This window comes from Copidosoma floridanum, unplaced genomic scaffold (assembly GCF_036245765.1).
Source record: "Copidosoma floridanum isolate Cflo_tuat_1 unplaced genomic scaffold, Cflo_Japanese_pri ptg000025l, whole genome shotgun sequence".
Classification (NCBI taxonomy): domain Eukaryota; kingdom Metazoa; phylum Arthropoda; class Insecta; order Hymenoptera; family Encyrtidae; genus Copidosoma; species Copidosoma floridanum.
In genome coordinates, this window is record NW_028321902.1 from 1790394 (window position 1) to 1802714 (window position 12321).

At 39.0% G+C, this 12321-nt stretch overlaps 1 protein-coding gene across 1 annotated transcript in view; it reads left to right on the plus strand.

Moving 5' to 3' along the window:
* Positions 1-12321, plus strand: part of bru3 (CUGBP Elav-like family member bruno 3) — an 825259-nt gene that overhangs the window by 275983 nt on the left and 536955 nt on the right. The gene's annotated exons all lie outside the window — the stretch shown is intronic.

The following is a 12321-nucleotide window of genomic DNA, read 5'->3' on the forward strand; positions in this document are numbered from 1 at the left end:
ATTGCTATTATAATTTTACACCCTATATACGGCCTCGTTGCACAACAAACGTATAGCATTGAAATGTTTCTATACGACGCATCGAGGTCGCCGAAGCTGTAAATGCTGCAGTGCAAAACATCGGGTCGTTTCGCAAACTATCCCGGGCACTTGACGCTCCTGTGTATGCAAGAACGCGCGAGTAAATACGATCACGTATTCAATTTCAAACTTAAATCCGACATTCCCGGGAATCTTTAATGACTCGGCCGAGAGTGACATATTATTTACTTTACTTGATTGCGTGTGGGTATATACTTATGAAGGGTGTGTAAGAATTCTTGGGGAAAAAAAAGCTACGAGTGTAGTTACAGTAAAACGGGCGCGAGGTGGACTTCTCCCGTTTTTTTTTTTTTTTTTTTTTTCAATGATACATTTATGTTGCTCTGAATAAACATTTTGCGCGCGAGTTTGCGATGCTGCATGTTTTTTTATGCTTTTGTTGGGCAACCAAATAGTTGTGCGGTGACCAATTACAGTGGCCTTAAAGATATGGAGGGTAAAAAATTTCTCGGATGGCATTGATGGATCGAATGTGTTTTGAAACTCGTTTTGTTTTATGGGTTTGTAATAGGTATGGCGTTTTCTTGGAATTGCAATAGATTGTTTTTTTACCATCTACTATTACGAATAGTAATCTGGTGTTACTCCATCGTCTAGGGACTTTTTACAATTGGCAATCTGTATATAGTAATAAATATTAGACCAGCAGTAAAAATTACTATGCTAACGACAAAAATTACTTTTCACAAAGTTAAAGGTAATGCTCAAATACTAAAACGTCTCTACATGACTAAACAGTACTAGATTACCATTCTAGTGCAGTAATTTTAATAATTTTTTTTCTCTCGCAATAGTACCTCCTCTAAATTCTTATGATTGACTTCACACTATGATAATATTTAATTTATACTTGCCCTATGGATAATAAATTAAACAGTTTACTATTACTTTGAGATACATTGTTTGACAAAAAAATCAAAAATTAATTACAACAGTGTATGGGACTGACCTTTTAAAGTAAAGAATCGCTTAATTAACAGTTGAATAAAACTTGACGTATTTAAAAAATTTTTTTTCAAAGGGTTTTTTTATAAAGTAGCACTCAAAAATTGGATGCTTGAACTGGTCAAGTCGTGGCTTCGAGTTAGAGAGAAAATCCTAGCAAAATAAAAAAAATTAAATTTTCGCATAAAGCTGTTGAAATAGTTCAAAAAAAAAAAAAAATCCTAAATACAACGGAGTCTATAAATATGTTCTTTAGATTGAGTTTGCATAGAAATTTCGTGTTGAGACAGTTTTCGTAATAGATGCGTCGAGATAAACCCATCTTTGGCTGTAATCTGAGTGGACAAACGTCCACTCATTACAAGTAAAAACTCACCCTTAGAATCTGAGGAGATGCTGAAGATCCTTTCAAACGAAAGATGAAAGCATGTGATCAATAAACGGAAAAAAATGAGACCAGCTCGAAAACTCGTGAGCTCAGCAGGTGAGGATAATAGCCGAGCGGAGCCCGAAAATCCCGAGTGCAGGAATAGGTAATTGAGTCGACCCCCCCCCCGACTACCCTTCGCTCGAAAATTGAATGTCCTTTCCGTTAAAATTCATCCGAATTGTCGGAAAATTTCCGGAGCTACACAGCCTCCTCAGCTCGTTATCGGATTCACGAAAAGCGAAGCAGAATTCAACCCACCTCCCCCGAAGAAACAGAAGATGGCGGAAATGGAGTTTTCGTCGCAGCCGGATACACGTACATACACGCGCATAAAAGGAGACGAGGGATCTCAAATCGTTTTACGAGACGGTAGTTTACGAGCCGGAGGAGGGAGGAAAAAAAAAAAAGAAGCCGTGGTGGAGATTCGCGGAAATAAATTTGCATCGGCCCTGCGCGGATATATGTATACGGCTGATATACATAACTACCGCTGTTTGGCAGTGATACTTTGGGGGTGTACGTGTATACAGGAAACAAGTGGAGAAAAGGCTGGAGAGAAATATGTATGTACATACTCTCTTGGATGGATTGTCTCGCTTTTTCTTCGGGGGAAAAGGGGGAGGAGTCGCTTCCTTTTTCTCGTACTCGAGCGCACGACTTTTTCCCTTTACCCCCCTGCGACTCCTTGAAATAAATTCCGCAGTATTGAATGCGAACGAGGGAATGTTTCTCAAGGGGTTTACGTTCAACTGCCTTCGAGTAGGAGAATCGGGCCTATGCGTGTGCACGGAGTTCATCATTAAAATACATTTACATTCTAGTGGTATTTATGCCTATTGGTTGTAACATGGGGTTCAAAGTTGACTTTAGGAATGTTACGTCAACCTTTGGGGTTACTAAAATATAACATCACCAGTAAGTGTACAAAAATGATTAAAAAGTTCTTTCCAAACATTTTCCACGCATCTTTGCTGACAAAGGACGCTTTAGGATGGATTTTTTTCAAGAGAATTTTTTTCATCCTTGAACAGGGTGAGTAAAATACTAGAGCAGTTTTAGACAACTCCTTAAATATTTTAATATTTTAGTAAAGAATCTTACAAAAGTGTTGTTTTTCCTGTTACCTCAGTAGGGTATATTATAAGCTTCCTTCATTTAATCTGAAGCAGCAATCGAGTTTGACGTGATAAAAAAATAGGGTACCTTTAAAATTCCAAACAGTTCGTTTCGTACCCTATACTGTCCTCTCGTACAAATGAAAATGAAAAAGAAATTTGTCTTAATTGAACGCAATGAAACTGCAACACCGAACGAATGAAATCCAACGGCTTCAAGCATGCTTCTCATTCCCAACCCTCATCCCACCACGCATCCACGGATTTCGCATCGCGTCCAACCATCATCAGCAGACTCCAACTGCCACATCGTCCAGAGTATATATATATATAAGTCCCTGCACCGGTCGTCCGCAGAATCTAATGCGCGATCGAGCACTGCCCCGGTACATAATGTATACACCCCACATCAGTCTCCCTCTACGTCCACGACACTATGTATATGTGGGCCTCTTCTTCTATCTTTAATAAAGCCCCGACGGCCCTATAATTCACCACCACCTCGTTCTCCTCCTCCTGGTGCACGTCTCTCCCCAGCAGCACATAAACACGCGTAGGTACACGACCGCAGGGGAACAAGCAACGACGGGGATGTACATACATGTGGGTGAGGGAGCGCGTCGGCGCTCTTGTCACTGGCCTAGTCAACGCGTAATTTACTAACGTTCCAAGCGTTACAACCCCCCCGTCTCTCTCTCTCTCTCTCTCTCCTAATATGTATGTGCGTTTGTGTATGTAACTGCACTACGGACAGATGCAGATGCCGAGTCAACTGCCTCGCTACGCTGTACCTATATTATATGAGTGCACCAACTGGGGAGTACGACTATACACGTGTTTGTGTGTGTACTACACGTGCGCGTGTGGATGTACAGGCACGAGAGGCTCGGCTATGCAGCCCCTGAATAGGTTCCTCAGCTCGAAGCTATTGAGAATACTGCGGGTCCTCGGGTTTGGTGGATTTGCAAGAGGTAGCGCGTTAGGAATCAAGCTGGAGGTGCCTTTTGCTTAAGGGTAGCCGATGTGACGGTGCTATAGGGTGTTTTCTGAGTTCTCGGAGTATACGATGCTTTGGACGTTTAGTGATGCTGGGGACTAAGTAGAGTACGTAGAAGTTTGATGATAAATCGTATGCAATTTGATGCAGCAGATTCATAAACTCGAAAGGTGACTGCATCGGAAACAAGAGTCTCGCAGCTTTAGTATAGAATGTGGGCCATTAGAAGGTGTGGCTGTTGAATGGAGGGTCTCCAATCAGCATGGCAAAGGGGATGGGAGATAGTAACGAGAAGTCGCATAATTAGAGAAATTGCAGATCAGTATGGAATATGCCAGGTGCTCAGGTGCTGTACCTGGCGTTTGGCCATCAACAACCAGTTTAAAGCGTCAAGACGTAACTCTTAACCGTCAGCCTATTTTGCTGAGTACAATGCTAATAAATGAGGAGCTCAACGGATTCCTTCTGAAGCAAAAGAGATAATGCATGCTTACACTATTAAAGACTGCGAAAAAAAGTGGGAAATTTAGCCAGAAATGTATTTTGCTTGTCTCTCGGACATTTTTTACCTCGGTGATGTATCCTAGGATACAAATATCCACACGAGAATTGAAGTTGACACTATTGAAAATCGTCTCTTGAAGTTTATTGAGCTGAGTATCAAGCCATTGTCACGTACTCAGAGCACTACGAGCTCTATGTCAGAGCTAACTTGACTAACTCCTGAATGGACATTATCGATGTGGCTGATAGATACTGGTTTATAACTGTAAGCCTATCCGAAAGGGTGTTATTTTTACCAACAATCGAATAGCTGCATCCATCTGCAAGATACGAGTGAAACCATTTCAGGGTCTTTATTAAGAGGCAGGTATGCGAAATGGTGTCAGCAGACTTTTTACAGTCAAACAGTGAGAGTGATTATGTTGCTGCACTAGAGAGCACAGGCAACTTGCAGATAGGCCGTATATTAGGAGGAGAGAATGGATATCTGGTTTTGGCAAGTGGAGCAATCAAAGAATCCTCTTAGAGCAAAGGTATATGCATCCTGGACTAATGACTGGTGCAATGCATCCACTTGTTTAGACAAGTTACTGGTAATTATAACGTGGTTGACATTAGCCTGTTAGTAAGTTGGGTAACGCGGTGAAAAAATATTTGAGTCAAGTGAGTATGTATAAGGCATTAGTGTCGGTGTTAGAAAGTAAGAGGCAATGATGTTCTACTATGTACATATTCCTCTAAAGAACACTTACTTGTGATGCTATAAGGCTGCCTTATTTTACATCTATGGTAAATGCTTCAACTATCCATTACCTTGAAGTTGCAAATCCAAAATAATGATATTATATTATTTTAGAGTAATTGTCATTTAAAATCAACATCTAAATCAAGTACTTATTGTCCATGTGAAAAACGGAGTTGTTTTATTTTATTTTTTTTCAAACTCCCGTCTTACGAAATAAATATTCGCAAACACAGATAAGTATCTTATGAAATATTTTGCTCATTGCTCGTTAACACATTTATTAATAGTTTAATGCCGATCCTCACAACTGGTGAACAGGTGCTGCAAAGTACCATTTGTTAAACGCACGATCGAGCTCAATACAGCTCGCGATCAACAACTCGAGCTTTGAAAACAATTATTCTACGTTTGAAAAAGTAATAAAAACCCTTTTAACAACTTTTGGCTGCGAAACCCTGCCAATTGATGGCCAATTCCTTGGCCGAGCAGTAAAAGCAAAAATAAAAGGCCATTATCGTTCGAAAAGGCTCGGTTAATCTCGCAGCGCACCACACGCAGTTGTGACCCATGCAGGTGAGATTAACTCCCCACGAGGGGGGTGTGCGTACGAAAAAATAACGTGAGGGATACCCTCGGCAGACGAAAAAACAAGGGAAAACGGCAATTGTCGTCCCTTCGAGCACACACGTGTGCAAGCGGGCGCGGGATTCGAAATCCGCAGTATTTCATTGCTCGCGCGGAAACGTCATTGATTTTCCAGCCTCCCGTACATATTATACACGCGGGGATGGAACACAGAGAGGGGGGGGGGGCTAAAAGCGCGCGCGCGCATTATCATTCGTTATAAGGTTAGTTGCGCTTCGCGGAGCGCGAATCCGTGCGCGCGCGTTATTTCGCCGTCCACTCGCGCTTTCTACCTATGTGTGTGCGTGCGCGAGAATTATCCGAGCGAATCGTTGTTCTGACCTCCTGTCTGTTTGTTAATCGCTTTTTCGGATTACCTTTGTCACGACTTTTGTCTCTTTCTTTCTTTTTTTTTTTTTTTTTTTTTACATCCACCGTGTTTTAATCAAAATGACTATTGTACGGGATGTGGCAGCATTGATGCATTGTTGGCGGGAATTGGACGTGTTTTTTCACTTGCCATGAGATGGGTGTTGGGTTTTCGATGGTCTTTACATTTATTTGAATGAAAGTTTGGAACCGATTTACAAGTGGTTGAGTTGACTACTTGTAAATGTGAAAGTTTTGTTGGAGGATTTTATGATTTTACGTTTTTTTTACGTGACAAATGTCTTTCCTGCCCGACAAATGTAACAGCGCAGATTGTAATTCTTAGAGTTATCATGATAATTCCTAATGACAAATTGTTCTAAATTATTATCTCTAACAATACAGTAATAAAAATCTGTGTACAAATAGAAAGCAAAATCCAATGTAACCTCACAAATCACAGGACCTCCACAAGTACGAAATTATAGGTTATGTACAGCCAATTGAGCAACGAAGAAGCAAGAAAAAAAAAACGTAAAAACTTTTGTACAAATTTCCATGAAATTGCGTATGCTATGTCACGAGTAATAAACATAAATGTGTACGATTAGGATTGGTGAAAGCTGGTTGTCTCTGTTTCAGGGTGTGACGGGCGACCGGCTGGCCGGGTGACGCCGCGCACACCTCCTGTCACCTCCGGTCAGGCCGCCATGCACGCGAGTGACCCCCTTCTTCTTCGATTACAACCGGCAGTCACGGGCACAATGTTATCCAATAAGCGAACAAGTCGGTGAGAGCGTCACGTGACTGTCACCCCCGTGTGCGCACGCGCACGCCCGCTGTCGTTAAATAATGGTGGTATGTCAGATCTAAAAAAAAAAGTAAAAGCAAGTTGTAAACCCCTTTATCGTTCGCTGTGTCTATACTACACTATTTTGTATTGTCGAAATATTATATTTATATATTCATACATGGATATGGTGTCGTCCTGTTGTCGTTTCTATATATTATTCTTATATGCCCTTGGAATCTATATACTTATTACATGTATTCGGTATTAAAAGAGAAATTTATTTAGTGCAAATAATGTCGTGGACGTTTTTTTTTTTTAAATAAACTTTCAATCGCCTATTTGTTGTGACGACATTTATTGCACTTTTTAAATTTCTTTGCGAAATTATAAATATTTTTTGTTTTGTTACTGTCATGTGATATAAGATGTACCTGCCATTTGTTGTCGTATCGAAGCTGAATTGTCATTGATGTTTATTATTGGTACTTAATTAATGTTGACGTACTTATTGTGTTTAATTTTACCATAGGACTACACATCAAAATTGAGTTCTATTCGTTTTTAATACCAATTCCACAGTTAAGAAGGGAAAGTACGTTGAGAGTTATTAAAAAAAATTTTGATAGCTTAGATATTTTTCTACAATTTTTGCAGACTTATTTTTATGGTAAGTATTGATATTAATAATTATCATTCACTCGTAGCTGACAAACAATTTTAATTCCTCAATTTTAAGTAAGATTAGGATATTAAGTCACTAGTTAGATTGGGTAATTGGGGTTAAGTAGAGAAAAAGCTATACATTAGTTTCAGGATTAAATAAGAAAAAATTAATTAAAACCACTCAAGTGCATGTTACACGCATTTCTAATTGTTTAATATCACTCATAAAATATCTATAAATATTTGTAAATGTTTTAATCCATACATTGACGCTTGAGAGAAAAAGCTATTATCTTTTTCTGTTAACAAATAAAGTAACTCTCCTTTTTTACCCTAGAAAAGGTACGTTCATTTTTTTTATTCAAGAAGGGCTTCTTTTTTTAGTTTAACAAAATTTTACAATTTATCCATGAACTGAAATTAATTTTTTTGACAAATTCAATATTCATTACACAAATGTTTTTTGGTAAAGTTTACATAACGTAAACAGACATAATAATATCTGACGTAAAAACATTATCTATCATTTCCTCAGTACTTAAATTTTTGACAATATCTTATAACAGTAACATAAAAAGTTTTTTGTCAGAAAATTAAAATCGCGTTGTATCATTTCGTAAACAAAAACTCTTGGAGTTGCTGTTACACAACAATTTTTCTTTACTTAACGTTTCCGTTCAAAAAAACTAACTTATCATTTTTTTCACAAAGGTATTTGTTATTAATTAAAAAAAAGTACTCTTTTCCTCTGAGGCGTCGATATTACATTAGGTAAACACGTTATAAAAGTGTAAATTAGCATTATTATTACGCAAGTTTGTCTATGATATCCGAAGAGATTTCAATGGTTGGTATTAGTTGTTTCAATGGTCTATATTTCGGTGTATTCAATGTTTGGCTGCTTCACTGTTAATTATATTCATTGTTAGGTGTTTAGTGGTGCCTATAACATATTTTTACAATGAAAAATTTTCTAATATATTAATTTAATTAACATACATTTTCTCTGTAAGGAACCATTATTAACAATACTGAACTTTTTTTACTGGAGTACATACACCAACACATGTAAGCCTAGTTTCGGCTTTTAATCTTGATCTCCTCGTGTGTTTGTACACGGACTCCACCCTTTTCTCTAGAGACTATATTAAAGAACTTTGACAGTCCCCATCGAGTAGTAGACCACGTACACACACACACACAAACAAGAGGGAGGGGGTGGGTTCAGCAATAAAGTCCGTCGTTCTCAAATATTTGGGATGTGGTTAAAATCGATTTCCTTTCCCTTTCCGACCTCTCTTTCGCGGCTGGGAAACAAAAAAAAAGGTGCAACGGGAGAACAAGAAAACACTGGTGGTTTGAGACCACACACAGACCTGTGCACACCAGGGAAAAAACACAACAAGCAAAATAAATAAAACTAGAGGGATGCGGGGCTGGGCTGAAAGAAATGGGATCCACACATGGTGTGTATAAACGTCTGTGCCTCGCGGCGTGTGTGCTCTGCTGGAAACACGAAATTTCATGCGAGTTCACGTTATTCGAAATATTCTTGTTGTGTTTTTTTTTTTTTTTTTTTTTTTAAAAAAGCTTGCAAGAGACAATGATGAAAACAGACATCCCGGATGATGTAGATTTTAAGAGTAATAGCACAAGGGGTAGATTCTATGTAAGCTCATCGATGGTGCCCTAATGGGGTATTGAATTCCGGATGTATCGGGAAAATTGGGCCACGGCTCGCTCGGGTAGTTTATGCGGGGGAGGAAAAAAAGGTGGTATTAAGGCTGCGCGAACGCTGCCTCGAATATGAAATTTACAATCTTTGGGCGCGCCGCCTACTGAAAAGTTTCCTGTTTTTACGAGTTGAGCTTCTACTTTTTCTTTTTTTATTCTTCGGGTGCACGTGTTCGTGGGGAATTTTTCGGTTAATGGCTGTTCGATGCTTCGTTTGATCCAGTTTTGCAACTTACTTTCTTTCCTACCTTAAACTTGTATCGCGCTTTGGGATGTATAAATATCGGGTTATTTATCGCTCGGTGGATATCTCCGTTCGGGGGTTACCGTAAGAAATTCGTAACAACTCGAATTGAATGTGTGCTATCGATGGGTCACTGATGTTTTTTTTTTTTTTTTTTTTTTGGAAAAGATAGATGGTAATACGCTATTCAAACAGTTTGCAATTTTATCGTGGGCCTGAGTAGGGTAACCTAGTTGATCTTAAAAAAAAAAGTTCAAAAACATGAAGTAAGCATTTTTTAGTAAAATAATGGCACTAATGATGTGAAGAGTTTGGAATGATTGCAAAAATATGAGTTTTCTAAAGAAATGTTTAGGTTGACAAAAACAACGCTTTAAGAGAGACGGAACCATATGAGTCGATGCACAAACTTAGATGCAGAATTGAAAAAAATTTTTAAAAGACGTATCATTATTTATCTAGTTAAATAAGTCATAATTATTCTGCTCAATTTTAATCATCACAGTCATAAGTTTTACTTTTGAATTCAAGTTTGGAAATTATTTGTTTCTTATAACTTGGTTACTTTTTATTGGTTTTAGAAATTATAAAACTATGTCATGGTTTTTTAAAAGAAAAACGTAGTTTGTAGATTAACATAACGATGAAAATTGTGTGCTTTTTTAAATCCGTTGGTCCTCTCTTACCCAAGATATCAGTAAAACCGATTTTTTAACTTTAACGTGGTCTCTAACGTAAAATTATGAATAATTACTCTTTTATCGTAAAAATATGAGGAAATTAACAAATTTAAACATTTTTTGATTAATAGTGAATTAATATCGTTTTAATACGTATATAAAGCATACAGATGCTTGACCTGAGCAAAGGTATCAATCATGAATATTGAGAAAAGTAAATGGAACTCCAAACTCCAGTGTTAAAAAACAGGTTATTGGCCATTCAACTTAAAAGAAGCAATAATTGATTAATCGGTTATCCTAAGTATCGGTGAAAATTTCAAAAGTTTTCTCAGCACTTGAAGTACGAGTATAAACCTCTTGCCCAACAGAAAAGTATATTAAATCAAAGAAAAGTCAAAGACCACACTTAACCAAGCATCCACGGGTCCAACCGGGGTTTGAAGGGAGCAGTCGTTAAATTTAATTGGCACATAATTATCGGAGCCAGTGGAAAGCTTTCCACGCACGTGGCACTCGGCGCCCGGCCGGCCGTAGCAAATCCTATTGCCGGTTTTAATATCGAAAGGCGAGAAGTGGAGGGAGAAATGCAGTCCATGGCGCGCGTAATCGCGTTCGTTGTTCTCTGTCGCTTCCGCTGCACTCTATCTGCGTTCCGTTTAATGGTTTTCGAGTGCCGTACAGAAAGAGAGTTGAATCGAATGGCTTTCCTTGGTTTTAATGATTTTTTTTTTTAGTCGTAGCTTTTTTTCAACGAGTGGAAGCTAAGTATTGGATCGAAAATGGGCGCTTTGTGGATGTAAAATTTTTTTTTTTGCTGGTTAGTGACAATGATTTCTTTCATCCTCGTGATTTTGTACTAGATAAAGGAGTTTTATTTTACTTTTCTTTAGAAGGAGCGAGTAACTATTATGTCATTATCGCGACAATGACCAAATCGCATCTTCCAATCATATGCAATTGAAAAAGTAAGAGTTCACTGGCTCCAATGAAAATTTATTGATCGGGTGAAAAACGATAATTGTTTTCATGAAAAAGATGGGCTTGTGAATAGTATATTACGTAGCAAGTGCCCAAAACAGTTGAGTTGGGATGTTGTAGCCCAAGTAAAACGAGTTACGTGATGTAGTTTTCGTCTGCCTGCATGTAAAGTTGAACTTCTCCCATCCTAGGTAGGGATAAGAAGTTGAACTTCAGGTACTTTTCGCATGTACGAGAAGTTGAGCTTCACTCGCTGAGTATCAAAAAAAAAAATCACGTGCTGTTAAAAACTGTCTCATCCCTTTCCCGTGTAGCTAATAATGCAAGTGCATAAAGCTAGCCGACCCCTTTTCAACGATCCCCAATTAGGGCTACGAACGCACGTGGTATGAATGTCATTAATGTTGCTATGCTAATTTTACTCCCGACGCCAACAGGTATACACATGGAATCTCGCTCTACGGTATACAAACGCAGCTACCGGAAGAGCCTATCCCTCCCGTTATTTAAATCGCGCCTACCTAAGCCCCACGCGCCGAACTCCGGGGCCGTCTCTTTGTTTCGGATTATCGCGCGCCTGGAATGATCACGCCTAGGAATTATTGCTCTGAAGGGACAATAGGCTGCACCTGAGGGGGGAGGGTGTAGCAGAATTGAATTGTTTGTTGTCATCGACCTTCCACTGTTTGGTACCGATTGTTTGTCTTGTTTTTCGATTAACACTTCCACAAAGAGAGTTTGACACTGTTCCCCGAGAGATGATCATGATACTAGTGGAAGCGTACGTTTTAGTGTTACATGTAGTCAAATTGAGAAATTTCTTCCTCCATTGAAATTATTTCACTACGAATCACTTTTTTCACAAATTCAAAAAGACTCAGTGAGGTGTGGATTCTTTTGATTAACGTGGGTGGTTTTCTACTGTATTTATCTAGTGAAAACCCCACTCGAAGTCATCAGACGAGTAGTAACAAGCACTGGGTGCTCCGAAAAGAGGAAAAACACACCGACGAAGTGTAGACTCTCGAAAATCCTCGGCACCGCGAATCAATCAACCGAGGCACTTGATCTCTCCCGAAATCACTTCAGCACGCATACAGACCAACACAGTCATTCGGCCTATGGATGGTGAATTAATTCCCAAATCAATTAGTGCAGGGGGTCGGACCAATCGCGAGCCCCCGTTGGCGTTTAGATCGCAACTATCCCAGAGCATTTCGATGAATGGTGGCTCTCCCACCGATACGATTATTATTTGTGGGGTATGAGGGAGTACTGGCTTGTTAATCAATTAAGAGGAGCTGCTTTGGGAGGCACATGTCCTCGTGCTGTGCGTGTAGTATTCTCGAGATATCAATCGATTGAAGTTTGAATTTGTGCTCGATGATGGTTTGC